At 42.6% G+C, this 17,759-nt stretch overlaps 1 protein-coding gene across 14 annotated transcripts in view; it reads right to left on the bottom strand.

The window, feature by feature from the left end:
* DAB1 (DAB adaptor protein 1) overlaps window positions 1–17,759 on the bottom strand; it is a 684,943-nt gene that overhangs the window by 335,994 nt on the left and 331,190 nt on the right. For all 14 annotated transcript variants that reach the window (XR_005583828.1, XM_039485615.1, XM_039485614.1 and 11 more), the window contains exon 2: window positions 14,934–15,003. The gene's annotated coding sequence lies outside the window, so the exon portion shown is untranslated. The remainder of the gene's footprint in view (window positions 1–14,933; window positions 15,004–17,759) is intronic.

The following is a 17,759-nucleotide window of genomic DNA, read 5'->3' as shown; positions in this document are numbered from 1 at the left end:
CTTTGTTCTGGGTACATGCACAGCAGGTACTATGGGGCGTGAAGACACCTCCAACACCTGTACCAGCATAAATAGGTATGTGAAGGTAATTCCCTATCCATTGCTACAAGGAAACAACTACATATCCTGATACTGACAGCTTTCCTATCTACATAACATCAGCTAATGCAAAGTGTTCGGGGATTCTTAGCGTAAGATTATAATCAAGGTACAGGCCAATTTGGGCTATATAACTGCTAAATTAATGCTTAATAATATGTATACTTAAATGCTTGGAATATATATTGTGGTTAGTATTGTCAGCATAATACATATGTATGCTAGCCAGCGTATATAAGTCAACAGCATCTATAAAGGCACAAACAATTATGCATGAATGTTTTATTTAACCACTATGTATGCATCCTGAGCTCTAGCCAGTATGCTTTATAAATCTCTAGAACTAAATAAACAATGTTACCAAATGACTTTCTATGCAGAAGTATTTATAAAACCGTAGCTGTGGTTTAAAATGTGCATATATACAAAAATTTCTAAATATGATACTTTATAATTCAGTGTTTAAAGACACACACCAAAAAATCTATAGGTGAGATAGCAACTACATACTCCACATACACCTTCAGCTACACCCTGTGATGCTGGCAAACCAGATGCCAGCTCATGCCAAGTCCTCATGCCTCACTTGAGTACTACTAAATACATAGATGGAGTCAGTCTGGTGCACCTGGGTGTTAATATTGTTAAAATAGGTATTAGAGTTATAAAAATGTTCTTAGTGTTTAGACTTTATTGAATGCTTGTAAGTTGCTGCATGCATTAATCTCACTTATAACATCTGTATCCCATATTGTAAGGTAATATTTGATCATCTGCTTTGTAACCCTCTAATTATGTAAATCACCAGACGAGAGAGAGAGACTAATTAGTGTGAAATGCTGGCCTCCAACAGAAGGTAGTATGGTTTCAGAGGGGTAGCCGTGTTAGTCTGTATCAGCAAAAATAAGGAGGAGTCCTTGTGGCACCTTAGAGACTAACAAATTTATTATGCCCAAATAAATGTGTTAGTCTCTACAGTGCCACAAGGACGCCTCGGTTTTTTTTTAGAAGGTAGTATGTGTTGCCCCACAAGGAAAGCACATCAATACCAGAGCCAGATAAACTATTGTGGAACATCAAAGAAAACAAAAACTCACTGTTGATTGCTCTCTCTCTGCACCCAAATGATGAGGAGACATGCAAGTGTATTCCTTCCATCAGCTGAATATTCAGTTAGAAGCAGAAGGCGGGAAGGGATAAAAAAACCCTAACAAGGAGGAACTACATCAGGGGTTGGCAAACTTTTTGGCCCAAGGGCCACATTGGGGTATGGAAATTGTATGGCAGGCCATAAATGTTCACAAAATTGGGGGTTGGGGTGCAGGAGCAGGTGAGGGCTCTGGCTGGGGGTGGGGCTGGGGATGAGGGGTTGGGGATACAGGAAGGTGCTCCGGGATAGGACTGAGGGGTTTGAAGGACGGGAGAGTGATCAGGGCTGAGGCAGGGGGTTGGGGCATGGGAGGGGGTCAGGGTGCAGGCTGTCGGCAGCACTTACCTCAAGCAGCTTCCAGAAGCAGCAGCGTGTCCCTCCTCTGGCTCCTATGCGGAGGCATGGTCAGAGAGCTCTGCGTGCTGCCCCGTCCAATTCCTGGCCAATAGGAGCTGTGGGGGCCATGATTGGGGTGGGAGCAGAGTGGGAGCCAGAGGGGGGAAATGCTGCTGTTTCCAGGAGCCACATGGAGCGGGGCAAGCCCCGACCCTGCTCCCCGGTGGGAGCTTAAGGGCCGGATTAAAACGTCTGGAGGGCCGGATGCAGCCCTCAGTCTGTAGTTTGCCCACCCCTGAACTACATCTTTGTGCTGCTTGGATCTGAGGGGCAAGAATTATTGAGCATAAGCAAAAAAATCCCCAGTGCTTAGCGTGAGGTAGCCCTAAAGGGCATATCGAGCTTGCTTATTATGGAAGCTTCTATTACTTTTTGAAAGTTAAGACTGGAACTCATTTGTTTACTTGCTTTAACCTTGTAATTAACTCTCGTTTGCTTTTCCTATATAATCAATCTTTAGACAGTTTATTATAAAATTGGCTACAAACATCTTTGGTATGAGAGCTCAAGTGCAATTGACCTGAGATAAGTGACTAGTCCTTTGGGAGTGGGAGTAATCTGAATATTGTTGTGATCGTCGGTGTAAGAGACCATCTATCACAAAGGTATGCTTACCAGGGTGGCAAGACAAATCAGAATACCCCAGGGGACCATCTGTGTCCTGGGGCTGTTATAGTGTCTGAGGACTTTAGACTTTGGTAATTGGTTGGTGAAATCACAGCCATTCTGGGGTTTGTGCCCTATTTCGTAACAGTCTGCCCTGAGGTTGGTACACTGAACTCCCAAGTGTCAAAGCTCAATTTAAAAGTTATAATAGGTATTTTATATTTCAGTCAAGACATGACAGACCTAGTCTCTAAGTGGTGTAAATCAGGAGTAAGTGTCGTTCCACTGACTTCAGTGAATCTATGCTGATTTACACCAGCTGACTACCTGGCCTGGGGTATTTATCAGAGAAATAAAGAGGCCAAAGTGGCCAAAATTCCTTAAAATAATGCATGCCACTGAGTGAAATAAAACACTAGATGCTACTTGTACATACATTTCTCTTTTTTCTTTTCCATATACCATATGTACACACACATTTCTCTTGACTATGGATTCTCTTTTCATCTTATGAAATTGAGCAGCAAGATCCCAAAGTTACATTAAAGCACAGTCGCCAAATCTAAACAACATTATGACCCCTAATTCTGCATTTATTTCCATCCCTTCTGTCTTTCCTTCTAAGGCCCTGTTTCTCCAACTGGCTCTGCAGAGAGTCCATTAACTTCAGTGTACCTCTGAGGGGGTGCAAGGGTATGCTCACGCAAACCACTTGGAGGATGGGGGCCCAAATTCAGAACATACCTCCTGCTTGGATCCTGGGACAATTTCTCCCTTTTAGCCCCTTTCTCAACCTCTGTGCAGACCTGACTGGGCTTGGTCCTGCTTTGAGCAGGGGGTTGGACTAGATGATCTCCTAAGGTCCCTTCCAACCTTAATCTTCTATGATGTTTATGGATCTACTGCAATCTGGTAAATTACCAAAGGTATTATTTATATGGAACCTTTTGTTCTAGAAAGATCCCTAACTGTCATTTTCCTTGCTGTGCACTGCAATACAATCTATCTTGTTTCATAGCCAGAAGTGCCTCTCTATCCTTTTGTCTTCCTTTCCTCAGCAGCTCAACTATTTTTTTGAGACACACAGGATAAGTGTCAACAGGTGTGATGGAGCGTAAAAAGGTATGTGTGCCTGTGTTTCCATAAAAGACCGTATAAGCATGACGTATGGGCAGAGAAGGCATAATTCCCAGCCAAGAACACTGGAACATCTGTCTGCCTTCAGCTTGTTCACTATGGTAAAGGCTACATACCATCAGTAATCCAGCTGTGCAAAGCTTTAACATTTAAAAATAAAACAGTAGCTTTTGGGGCTCCACAAGGCAAGATTTTTACTGCTTTGAATTAAGCAGAATGATGCATGTTTGAAATATAAAAAGCAAAATAAAAAATAAAAAAAAATCCTCCCACTCTTTGACCTTGCACAGGAGATCTTTGCAGATCAGATCAATTATAACATGGCTGAGTTTCATATGAATAGACCAGCATTGCTCGGAAACCTGTTCCACACGATAACTACAACTGCTGTGGCAATATCAAGCCACTGATTTTTTTAAACCAGTTTTCCCATTAATTTCATCAAGGAAGTGACCTAAAAGTAAAGTCGAAAGACCATTGTCACTAGAGCTGGGCAAAATTTTTTGGACAAATAGTTTATTCACAAAAAAAATGCAGTGTCAGGTCAACAAACTATTCAGGACATGAATTCGCTAAATTGTTTCAGCCAAACAAATGTTTCAGATTCACAAAACCAGAGGAGGAGGGAATATTAATATTAAATATATTAATTGGAGCAGGAATTGGAACCAAGGTATTCCCCTGCCAGCTGAGTGCCCTGACCACCACAGAATCATCCCCACTGACTTTGTCAGTTTCAATTATTATGTAATTGTTTATGCAAAGTGGAACAGCTTCAAAAGGAGAGATTGAGGGTGATCCACTGCAGAATACCTTACTGCCCAGTAGCTGGGCACTCGCCTGCATCATGGGAAACCCACCTACAAGTGCCTCCTCTGATCCAGGAAGAATGGGGATTTGAACTCTTGCCTCCCACACTGTAACCATGAGGCTTTTGGGTGGTAGGAGACCTCCTCCAGGTTTGTGAAAAGTGTTTCCAAATTTCCTTTACTTTTAATAATAAATAAAATGCAATAATAAACCATTAAAATGCTCAAAATCAAAATGAAATGTTTTGTATGACTCAAATCCATTTTTGTTTGTGTTTTGCTGAAAAAATAAAATTGTTTTGGGTCAATCAAACCAATTTTTTTTCTGGTTTATTCAGCAAGCCAACCAACCAGTAATTCACACAGCTGTAATTGTCACTCACACACACTTACAATCGCCTACAGTACCAAAGACAACAATTTTTCACATATTCCTCCAATATTTTCCTGTAGGTACCAGAACCACCCACATCCACTGCTTTCTGTTCTCAAGAACTATCATAAGTTTAGGTGGGATTTTCAAAAACACTCAGTGTTAGCCAGTGGTAAAACTCTCACTGAATTCAATAAAAGCAGAGCTAGGCCAATGCTGAGAACTTGTGGAAATCTCACCTTTGTGTTTGTTATCCTATTGCGACGCTGGCCCAAGCCCAGAGATCGGCTCTGCTAGTAGTTTATTCTTTCCCTGGCGGGAGGAAAGCCGAGAAGGGGTGTTTCTGAAGACACTGGCTCCAGGCATTCTGCTGCTAATTAATGGACAAAGCTATGGTGCTATAATAACTTCCTACTATTTTCAGCACTGGCACTGTAATGTCTTTAAACAATCTTTCCAGCTAATTCCAACAGTCTCAGTTCTATTGTCTCTTAAAATTCAAGCCTCACTTCACTTAAATAAAATGTGCCACTAGGGTAGCTCAGCAGTGAGTATGTGAGAAACAGACAAACAATTGCATTTCCTTACTGTTGAAGCTACAATGTGTGGGAAGAAAAAAAAAAAGAATGAAATTGTTACATTTCCCCAGATGCCTTTTGAAGACAAGAGATAGATGGGGGGAAACAGTTTATGAGGGCTAGTAGAAAAGAATCATGCTGGGCTGTTTTTATTTTATTTTTTTAACATATGACTGTGTTCGCATGTTTCAGCACTTCTTGTTGGTTTCATAAAATACCTGGTATGACCCAAAGCCCTCAGACCAAATTCCCCTGAGCTTTGAGTGTCCAAAATCCAGACTCAGACTTCTAGGTTTGGCCTCTTCTCTAAAATATATCTGCTTTCTCCTGTTGATTCCCAAATGCTGAATTGATTGTAAATTGAATTCAGCTATCCAGTTCATGTCCCTCAAAAACTATTCATCTGGAAGCTTTATAACCGTTCCTCTACTCCCTCTGTCCCAGTGAACTCGCCCATTTAATTGGTAATATGAAATTATTTGTGATGTGTGTGGCGCCCCAGTGTCCACATCCAGCATTGTAGGTGCTGAAGGTGGAAACCATGTATTTGTGGTGTTGTTACTACTTCAAGCCAGAGGGTGCAGCAGCACCCCTAGTCCCAGTACCTATGTCCACATCCTTAATTCCAGCAAGGCATCACTTTTCTTCCCACCACCCACTGGTAAAAGCTGGAAATCGAGACCTATATGGGAGAGAAGTAGTTCTATAATTTCTTCATTCTCTGGACCTCTTTCTAAGGGAAAGCTGCCTTCTTGAACCATCTGTTCATCCAGTCCTCCTCCATGTGGTTCTCAGAATGCTTCATTTGGAAGATCAGCAGCCCATGGACCACTGATGTGCAATAGACACAACTAGTTTGAGAAGCTCTGTGATATGTAATGAAAAGTTTTCTAGGCTGAAAAATGGATGGAAATACAAACAGTGGGATTTCTTTATAGCCGTTTCTAAAAATTCTGAAGTTGAAGATGTCTTGGGAGCAAGCACGTCCCTAGAAGCATGAAAAATGTTAACACAGATGTTGCACAAACACAGGGCTCTTCAATGGCCACAGTTATTCACTCCAGATGTCCCACTTTCTAGCTGCAAGAAGGTTAGGGTAGTAATAACCTAGCAATTCTTTTCACAGGCAGCATTTCTGTGAGAAATAAAAGCTCAGTGAAAATCTCCACTTGCTGTACAACAGTGGTAAAAAAAAAAGGCAAACAGAAGTGAAGATGTACAAAGAATGGGATAGAAAATAATGGTGAAAAGTAGTACAATGTCATTATATATGTCTACCTCACCCAGAATACGTGGTTCAGTTCTTGTCACCCTTTCTCAAAAAAATGTACCAGAAATAAAAGGGGTTCAGGGATGAGCAACCAAAATTATTACAGGCAAAGAAAGATATGTGGGGAAAGACTGAATAAACTGTTTAGTTTAGAGAGGACACAAATAAGAGGGGACAGGACCAAGGTATACACGAAAATGAATGGTCTAGAGAAAGCAACAAAGAATCCTGTGGCACCTTATAGACTAACAGACGTTCTGCAGCATGAGCTTTCGTGGGTGAATACCCACTTCTTCAGATGCAAGAAGTGGGTATTCACCCACGAAAGCTCATGCTGCAGAACGTCTGTTAGTCTATAAGGTGCCACAGGATTCTTTGTTGCTTTTACAGATCCAGACTAACACGGCTACCCCTCTGATACTTGGGTCTAGAGAAAGTAAATTGAGTTCTCCAATCTACCCTCCTTCCATACAAAAACTGGAGAAAGACAAAGAGATTGAAAGGCAACAAATTTAAAACTGATAATAGGAAATGCTTTTTAACAGAATAAAACAAAAAAACCCAACCCCTCACAACATTAACCTGTGGAACTCACTGACATTTGATATGACTCAAGAGTTTAGCAGAATTCAATAAAGGATAGACATCTATGTTGGATAGTGAGAACATCCATAGTTACATTTGATAAGATTTTTTATTTTTTTAATTTTTTTAAGAGAGATATAAACTCTCATGCTACAGGGGATAAAACAACCAGTAACAGACAAGGGTTAGAAATAAATTTCCTCTGTTGGAAGGTTATTCCACCACTGTTCACTGCAGAGTTTCCTGCAACCTTCTTTGAAGCACCTGGTACTGGCTACCATCAGAGTAGGGTGACCAGATGTCCCAATTTTATAGGGACAGTCCCGATTTTTGGATCTTTTTCTTATATAGGCTCCTATTACCCCCCATCCTCTGTCCCGATTTTTCACATTTGCTGTCTGGGCACCCTACGTCAGAGACAGGATACTGGACTAGATGGACCACAGCTCTGATCCTGTCTGGCAATTCCTATTTGACTATATAAAAACATATTAATGTCCTCTATTTCTGTGTTATGTCCCAATTAAGTTGTTAATTCCTCAGGAATTGGAATACCTCAGTTAATACCTCACTTATTTGTTCAGCAAAGCACTAAGCTCTTCTGTGGCACTCCATAAAGTAGTAAATTAACTGCAGTAAGTCATATGCTTTCCCATTGTCATTTGATCATCCATGTCTGGATTTCTGGGTTTGAGAGAATTCTAGTCACGGAAGAATCAAGTTGCTAGCCCATAAGTTGCCAGTAATACCTTTGATCTCAGGATGAACTCCTTAGAGAAAAACCCAGCTTTTGTGGTAGATTTCCTCACTTTAGGCACAGGCCTCAGCAAGGGATGGTGTATATGTTTCACAAGCTTACGAGAAGCCTCAGCAGGCATTTGGTCTCAGAGATACCAGTGGGACCACTTGTGGAGTACAGTACTAATCAACATCAGTGAGAGTGGCAGAATCTGACTCCAAATAATTCACCAACAACACAACTTTATACAGGAAGAATTTGAAAAGTGGCAAAACTCCATCTTTTCCCCATTTCCACATCTACAAGGAAAGTTGAGAGTCAGCAGTGAACAAGGAAGAAGGGGTTAAGAATCTCAAGATATTTTCTCAGTTTTGGTGCATTAATAAAAAAAAAAGAACGAAATTCCGTGACATTCCCACATCAGCTGTACAATGCTCCTCTGTGAATCAAACTATCTAGTTTTATTCCAGACATGCTCCCCTTTAGCAAGCAATTCAAGGCCGTACATTCCAAGACTTGATACAAATTTGAAAACAAGACTGAGAGTCGGTTTCATTTTATTGTTCGAAGAAGTTAAATGGGGTGAACAGTAGAGCCTCACAGTAGGAAACAATAGACTTCACTGCCTTGAAACTAATTTGTCAGACATCTACCAGCATTACCTTCAGTGGGAATCAGAGTGCTACAGTACGCAGGTAAGAGCCGTTTTTAAATACAGAAAACTGCATTAACATATAATTAATGGTAGGAGTTAAACACGCATCATACAAAATTAGAGGAACACATTCCCAATGGGGGGGCTTTAGGACACTATTTACTGCTTGCTTAGCTCATTGCCACTGTGCTTAGGTATTATAACCCTCAGGACATGTAAAATCATTAACCACTTTTGAGCCTCTTTTGACCATTGCATCTTACTCTCTAAACTCCCTTTATTCTGCGGGGTTAACCCAGAGCCTTAGCATTATTGCTATAATTGAAATCAAGGCTAATGGAGAGCTCTTAAAAAGGAAGAACCACACAGGAGGCTGCTATGGTGTAAAATTCCCCAAGCTAAGTGTGGTCTCATTTATTAAAACATTTGCCTAGAGCACACCTGAGGGAAAGGTACCGATATCTCTTCACGCCATCTATATACATGACCTCTAGTGGTCCTCTGCCACAGCTTCCATCATTTACAGCTCCAGAGAGACTGTACTTCAGTCTATGACCTCCAAATCCCTGTATGGTCCTAGGGGAAGACTCCAAATAGGAACCTCTGGGAAGCAGTCTCCTTTCCAAGGGTGACTCCATGAGAATTTGATGTAGTTCACTCCTGTCTACAATTGCCAGGAAACTATGTCAGCCCCTTGCTAGCAAAAATGAGCCCTAAACACTGATAACAGGTTAATCTGCTGGGTATAATCAGAACTGCTCACTTGTGTGTCATAGGCTCTGTAGTGCTATCAACTGCAGGAGAGTCTTCTTTAGTGCAAAGAATAGGAACTTGTGCTTTTAAAGCAGACAGATCTGAGTTCTATCCTTACAGTTACCAGAGAGTTCTGAAAGGGCCCTGTATGCAACATTGTGAAGTGCTAGATGGGCACAGACTGGGCACAGGCTGTTTCCACTGACATAGCTGGAACTTAACAGGGTCCATAAGGCAGATCTCTTAGAGACTGCAGTAAACCTGCAGGTCTGGAAGACTCTGCACTGCAATCACCAGCTGTGACTTCTAGCAGCAGACTGTGAACTTTCACTCAAAAATTCTGGTGGCTTCTTGGATCCTCATACGACTTGGATTCTTTTAGGCCCAAGGGATACTATACTGAGTGCACACATTTGTTTTCAAGTCAGCAGGACTTTGCAAGCTAAATCTAAAATGGTACTACAGCACTAAAAATCTGAGTCCTCGGTTTCCTTAGATGCTCTGATCTGCTGGCTAAGTTACTTGCGCAATCTAGGCCACTCTTGCAGCTATAATTCTCTCTCCTCGCTTCTTCTATGCAGCATGCAACTGCAGTCCTCATTAGGCTTCTCTCTGTCACTCTGAAAAGCACTCTCAGCTTCCATGTTCTACTCCAGTTCTTTCCCAGCTTCCCTCTTCCACACCTATTCGCTCTCAGCTTCCTCTTTCATGCTCCGCTACCTGGGAAACCTCAGATACAGTGGGATTTTATTTTAAAGCTAAAAAAAGATAATCTGCCCAGTAGGACTCCATCAGCTGCCTTGAAATGAAACCTCGGCTCTTCAGATCATTCCCATCCTCCGTTTGCTCCCACACTTGGAAACATGGGACTTTACACCAATTAAAATACTCTGTGCCAAGCAGCAATAATGATCCATATCCCACAGTTCCTCACGCCAATTTGAGATGCCCTTTTATGTGTTCCATCTTATTCTGGGTATTTCATTATCTCCTCTGAATGCTCTAGGCACAAATACAGGAACATATTGCCTTAATAGTTAAGTTTATATCCCCTTCTGTCAAATGGAATAATGCTAGATCTACTTAAGGCCAGATATTGGCTTAATACATTTAGAGACCATTATGATCATGTAGTCTGACCTATGTAACAGAGGCCATGGAATCTCAGCCAGCAATACCGACTTCAAGCCTAGAACAAGACCAACTGAGTTAGAGAGTTTTTAAAAATCAAAACGTCCAAACCTGATTGGCCGTGCACAGGTGCATAAGAGGGGTGTGGGAGAAGAGACGTTATGAAGCTTGCACAGCAGCAAGTCACAATATCACTTGGAAGTGAACCTACTGCCACATGCTAGCACCACCAGATGTTCTAGAACCCCAGAAGGAGTGGGGGAGGGTGGGGCCACAGTCTCACACCTCTCTCCCCATACCAGCCAGTACAGCTCATCAGTTACGGACAGGAGAATATGCCATATGCCATTTCCTAGGGCCCCCAAGAAGAATTCAGTGGCACCAGCCAGCATTCTGCCTGTTGCAGCCCTTCTTCCTTCAGCTCGTTTAAAGCACTTTTCATCCATAGGTCTTAAAGGCTTTCACAGAGGGAAGTTTCATTATCTTCATTTTACAGATCGGGAAACTGAGGCACCAAGAGGTGAAGTGATCTGCACAAATTCACGCAGCAAGTCACTGGTGGAGCTAGGACACCTGAACCGAAGTGCCCTGAGACATTTCCCTATGCCTTAAACATATGACCAACATTTCTATCCTTCACGTATCCTCCACTGAAGGCAAGGGCTGTAAGGCACAATGGTTTGTGCTGGGGGGCCATCATCGCAGTATGTGAGCACCTTCCGTTGACAAAGAACCAGTGTGGCATCAAATCAAATACAGACCCCTTCAAACAAAGCCCCATAGATCCTATTGCAAAGATGGTCAGTAATATTGAAGAAATGGCTTTGGGCCTGGACTATGCTGATGTTTATTACAGTGGTATCTAAGCACCCACCAAGAATGGGGCCCCATTCTGCTCCACAGTCCCTGCTTTGGAGACCTTACAGACAAAATAGACGGGATGGGGGAGGGGTAAAGACACAGGCAAAGGGAACAATAGGACGGCAGCAGTTCCTTTATTTGGTGGGTTTGGTTCAGAGGAAAAAAAAGTGGAGGGAGGTGGTACACTGAAGGGAAGAAGGTGAGAGGGGCAGGGTAGGGGAAGGGGGCAGACATGGAAGGAAGTGGAGATGAAGAGATGGGGTGGGAGAAAGAGGGATGGAGCAAACAGCCAATCAGCACAGAGCAGAGAAAGTCCAGTCAAAACCATAGAATGTCCAAAGGTCCCAGCTTTGGCTGCTCCTGCTGGCTAGAGTCTGTGGCTGGTTCTTCTCCAGGTCTTCTAGGTCAAGACCTGTCAACAAACTGAATGGGAACCCCTACTGACTTGCCCTCCTCTGCGTGCGGGCATGATTTGGCCAACCTAGCTGATTCACAATTGGTAGCTTCTAGCCATAAGGTGACTATCTCAGTCACAGTCTGTAAGTGCATACATGGGGAACAGAAATCTGATAGCAGAGGGCTTCTCAAGCAATCAGAGAAAGGTATAACACGATCAGCTGGCTGGAAGTCATAGCTAGACCAACTTCAGAGTGGACCTACGGCTTCATTGTTAACAGCAAGGGTAACTAAACATTGGAACAAAGCACCTAGGGTTGTGATGGAGTCTTCATCATTGGCAATTTTTTAATCAAAATCGGATGTTTTTCTAAAAGATCTGCTGTAGCTCAAACAGGAAGTAATCCAGGGAAATTCTATGGCCTGTGCTATAGAGGAAGTCAGTCTAGATTATCACAATGGTCCCTTCTGACCTCAATCTATGAATCTTTGAATTTAGTGCATGCCAGGGAATAAATGCATAATTTGATTTTCAAATGCTTTCAAATGAAGCCATTCCCCCACCACATCCACAGCCAAAAGGTTTCTAAATATGTTTGGAAAAACAATAATTTCTAAAGGAAATCCTATTATTTGACTACCAAGCTAAATCCTGATAAAATTTAACATGGCCAAACTTTCAAACAGTCCAAATAGGTTTCTGTAACAGAAACCCACCGAGAGCCCCTTCACTTTTTAATCATAGCAGGCACCATTATTTAGCCTGCAGTAGAGAAGCACCTTGTACTCCTGTAATACCCAGAGATAGCTTAACAACTTCTATTTATTTGGATCAAAGACAGGTACTACATATGTTCACAATTTGAACATTTTCTTAAATAATGTGCTCAGAAAAGGAAACAAACGTAGCTTCAAAACAGGGTGGTAGAGAACAAAACTGAAAATCCTAAATGTGTTTCTGCTCATCCACGGACTCTCAAATTTTTTCATAGCATGGACTATATCTGAGTGGATTATCTTGTGGACACCTTTACCCCATTTCTGGTTGGGCTATCTCCTCTCCCATTTGCAATTGAAGGGATCACCTCCATCCACTTGTAGTCCAATGGACCACCTGCTCTTCCATTTGGACCCAAACTATTTCAGGTTCTTTTCTATTTATAACAGTTTTTTTTAAATCTCCCTATCTCCAATATCCTAGTTCTTTTATCAATCTCTGGATCCCCATGAATCTACAGTGGTGGTTGGGTGGTGATATACTTCATTGACTTTCTCTTTCCCAGGTGTGGGTTGGTTTCCTGACCCAGGGCCGCAGAGGTCATGCAGGGATACTAAACGTAAGTGTCTGAGTCTAGTATATTTTATATACACACACACATACTCTTTCTCATTTGTTAATATCATCCCAGATCTTTAGAGTTCCAAAGGATTTCCTGCACAAGAGAGTGCATTCTATTGAATAACAGTGAGTTGCGCACACTCTGCCGACAGGCCAGGAGGAAATTTGAGGCTACGGGAATAAATATATTATATAAAACAGGCTGCCTGATGATGTGGGGTGGTATACGGGTTTGCTTGGTGTGAAGACAGTACGATTCCATAACTCACACGTTACCTTGAAGGAGTGCCTATGAAACCATTACACAACACCACCGTGTATTCTATGTACACCACAGAAGGTACACACATGCTTTAAAGAGTTTTTTAGCATTGTTGAGGCTGTGTTTCATAACACTCTTTACTACAACTGGCAGGGTGGGAGGAGAGAAGCGAGTGGTCAGGGGAAGGCAGAGAGCTACACCCACCATCTTCACACACAGGGCTCTCAAGCAGGCGTGTGCCTGAGCCAGTCCAGCAGTTCCTGCACACCCTTGTGCTCCTGCGCCGTACAACAGAAACTGCAGCTACTCGCCCAAGGCAGCTGGCAGTGCAGAGCCAGACAATGCCCTCACATAGGAGCTCAGTGGGAGAGCATGCAAGGAGCCTCCTCTCACACTTTGCACAGGCTTGCCACAGTCCCAGTCCCTGGGCCTGGAGAAGCACAGAGACCACTTCTGAATTAGCCCCGGTGATGCACATCCCCAGCCTCTGGGCGCAGTGAGGAGGGAGGGCACAGGTCTGCCTCACTCTGACAGACCACTGGCCGGGCACACCATGGGGAGCACTGCGGGCTGCGGCTTCCAAAAGGTTGCACAACGGGAAGTTCCAGGAGGGATTGTGCCTCCCTCCATGGTAGTTCACCTCTGCACCACCCTGTACCCTGGTCTGTACTGGCACAAAATAGGCCAAAATGTGGAGCAGCAATGCCAGCAACCCAGGTTAACAGCCCCACTTTAGCCCCTGCACAGAAGGTTCTAGTTCCTATTAGGTTTTACCTTGTTCCTTGTAATTTAAAAGTCACTAAAGTTCTTATGACATTTGTGAAGTGTTGTGCAATAACACGCATAAGCCATGGGGATTCTTCCATTCTCCCGAAGACACAAGAGCGAACAGCATCATCTTCCATTTGCTTTCAGTACTACATGAGCCACAAATGATGAACACATAATACAGCCCATGAAAGCCAAGGTTCTTTTTCTCTGCTTGTGTGGCCAGAGAAGAGAGGAGTTTCATGTGATGGTGAATGAGAGCTCTAAAGTGGATATATATGACAGAATGAAAGACTTGTAGCTTCTCTAATAGCTAATGTTGCTAATTAAAACTATTTTGGAAGAACTGAGACTAGCACATTATTCACCCAGCTATATGCTATAAATAAGAGACACAAACTGACGTGAATAGCTTTCATATGTCAGCTGAATAAATAGATTTGATTGTGCCTTTGAAAATAGCATATCCAGACATACAAGGTAGAGAACTGAGAATTGCTAGGATATTCTCCTTTATCAAACAGCAATTATTTATTATACTGTATGCGCTATGCAGTATCATTTCTCGCTCTTGTTTTCCAATTTATTTTTTTCATCTTAAATCAGGGCTGTTTATACTCTTTCACAGGCTGTCTTTAGTTGAGGATCTAGGCGACAATGCAGCAGTGTATGAGACATCTACGTTATTGAGACTGGTGATATCAAATGTACCTACTAAAGAGTATCATAGGATGGAATAATAGATCTGGAGGAAAATAGACTAGGCTACAGAAAAATAGATACACTGGCTTCTTTCTTTCCAGCAGCAATTAGAAAGGGCACTCAAAATGCAACATGTCTATTACAGAGAATATTCACAGAATATTTATTGTCAGCAAATGCTCATTAAAAAAACCCCAAAGCTAAAACCCTTGAGAACATCTGCTGACATTAGCAATCCTGTTATCCTCAGTGAACACCCCAGAAATGACTTTTACCATCTGCAACAAGTTTACAAAGTTATTCGTTTGTTTTAAATAGAATTACCTCTGTCCTGTATGAAAAATTCCTTCCAACCATGAAGACTAGATCCCACTCGCAGCCACCATGTTGCTCACTGTTTAAAACAAAACAAATAAACACCAGTTAGAAAATGACATTTACTAATCCAGAGTTCTGATGAACTTGAAGTCAGACACATACCCTACTACAAAATCAAGATTTAGGGTCAACTATCACATAGGAGGTTGTAGGAGGCTAATCAAGTTCTATAGACATATCAATGTTACCATATACCTAAGATAAGAACACTGCAATTGCAATATTCGTAAGAAATACAGTGTATAAATAACTATACCTTATTTAAGAGTGCAAAAATATTTGGCTAGAATTTACCTTTAATAATACAGTGTTTGTCCTTATTTTTCCCTCATTTCCTTCTGTAACTAAACAGTATTCCCTAGGCCAGTGGTTCTCAACCTTTTTCCATACCAGGACTCCTCCCTTCGCCCCTCCAATCCCTCCTTCCCTCTAACCCAGACTCCTCTTCCATTTAGCAACATAGTTAGGGCTTTGTGGATGCGATCCCCTGACCTTTGTTTGGGTTCTCCACACTGAAAAACCGTGCCCTGGGGATTCCTTATACTTCAGCAGGCCCACCACAGGCTTTGCCTTCTGTCCTCTGCCAAGGGAGAAAGAGCTGGCGGGAGGGCCAGCGAGGTGAGCATAAGGAGCTGCAGACAGGGCCCATCTGAGCTCTGGCTCTCTCTTCTCCCTCCCCAAACCTGTGTTCCACTGTCTCCTCTGCCCCCTCCACTGGTCATAAGTGCTTGGAGAATAGGAGTAACAAAAGGCTGCAAGAGCAAATGCTCCCCTGTCACTGAACTCTTCGTTCTAGTTCAGAGAGCTCATTCCTTAGACAAGCACTGACCAGGATATGCAGAACCTTTCACCAGAGCAAGATGGCAGGTAACTAAGACCTTGTCTACTTAGAAAAGTCGCACTGCTTTAATTATAGCAGTGACGTTAAATCAACTCAGTGGAGATGGAGTTATACATGTGTTTATATTGTTACCACTTATTCTTACGGGAAGGGGAAGAAGATATACCGGATAAGGCACTTTTAGAATAGTATAACTGTGTCCACGCTAGGCATTGTACTCATATAAATACCTCATGATAAAAAAAAATCATCACACTGACAGAGTTATGCTGGTACAAAAACCGTGTGAAGAACAGACCTAGGTACAGGGAATATTGCAAATACTGTTGCATGCTGGGAGTTTTCATTGAATTTCAGTGGGAGTTGGGGAGCTAATTAGGCTCCTTTGAAATGCACAGCCATAACATCACCTAGGCTGTGTCTATACTTGCAGGCTTTTGCCTACATAGCTATGTCGGCTAGGAGTAGGATTTTTACCGACAAAGCTTTGTCAGCAAAAGCACCGAGGGTAGGTGCAATTTTGCTGGTGCAATTTATGTCGCTTGGAGAAACTGGGGTAAGCTGTACCAGCCAAAGTTCCGTTTTGCTGCTATAGCTGCATCAGAGCCTTTTAGTGCAGCATCGCTCCAGCTGCAGTGGCTAAATCGTGAATTTGTTAGACCAGCCTCAGTTCATGTTCAGTTTAATGCAGAGGTCGGCAACCTTTCAGAAGTGCTGTGCCGAGTCTTCATTTATTCACTCTAATTTAAGGTTTTGCGTGCCAGTCATACATTTTAATGTTTTTAGAAGGTCTCTTTCTGTAAGTCTATAATATATAACTAAACTATAGTTGTATGTCAAGTAAATAAGGTTGTTTAAATGTTTAAGAAGCTTCATTTAAAATTAAATTAAAATGCAGAGCCCCCCGGACCCCGGGCAGTGTGAGTGCCACTGAAAATCAGCTCGTGTGCCAAAGGCAGCACGCGTGCCATAGGTTGCCTACCCCTGGTTTAATGCTACAGTGCTAAATGCCATACTTCTTCCTGTCTTGGTCCTCCTAACAGACTCCCCAGGCTAGTGAAGCTGCAACCTTCATGCATTTATTTCATCAACTGTAAATTAGCAGGTTTTCGCTGTAGTGGAATTATGTTTGCCAATAAAAAGGAAAATTCTATGATAGGCTGAAAGAGTTTGCTGGCTAAATATTGATTTTGAAGTCTTGGCTGCACTGACTGGATACTAACGTTCTTGTTTACCTCTCTCTTCTGTTTCTGACTTCTTGCCTAGGAATTTAAATAACATTTAAGCCACTTTTACTCAGGCACAAACGTCTATTTTACAATAAACCCTAACCAGGCAACAGCAATATAAATCAACGTTAAGGGCAGATCCAGGGCTTTGTGCTCCACAGGTGGGGAAAGACGGCTGTACACATGCCATGAGCAGAACACAGATGAGTGGCAAACTGATTCCTCCACCTGTGAGGAGGAGCTGGAGGCTGTACAAAGCAGCAAGGGCTTACAGACATCAGTTCCTGTGGAACCCCAAGGTCTATAATACAGATCAGGGAAATGGTGTCTCCTCACGGAGGGCCCTCACCCTTCTCACCAGCAAGTGGTCACACCCTCACCTCCCCCGCCCTTTGAAGGGGGCAGAAGGTGTGGGGGGGCAGTAAATAATGTTCAGTGTGGCATAAACTGTTTTCTGGCTATCTGAAATGTCTTGATAGGAGAGCCGGTCACAAGAGTGACAGCTCCAGGGATCTATCTCCCCCCAGACCTGACAGAGCTCCCCCAAAACCTGTGGAACCCCAACCTCTTTTAAAGAGAAGTTTCCTGTTGCTTTGGGGTCCTGTGTTCCTTTATCCTCTCCCATGTTCATCTCCACATCACACATCCGGCCTTTCGCCTCCACGTTATTTCAACAGAAGCTATAAGAATCAAAGGGAAGGT

This window comes from Mauremys reevesii, linkage group 8 (assembly GCF_016161935.1).
Source record: "Mauremys reevesii isolate NIE-2019 linkage group 8, ASM1616193v1, whole genome shotgun sequence".
Classification (NCBI taxonomy): domain Eukaryota; kingdom Metazoa; phylum Chordata; order Testudines; family Geoemydidae; genus Mauremys; species Mauremys reevesii.
This window is presented reverse-complemented; position numbering and strand designations above follow the sequence as displayed.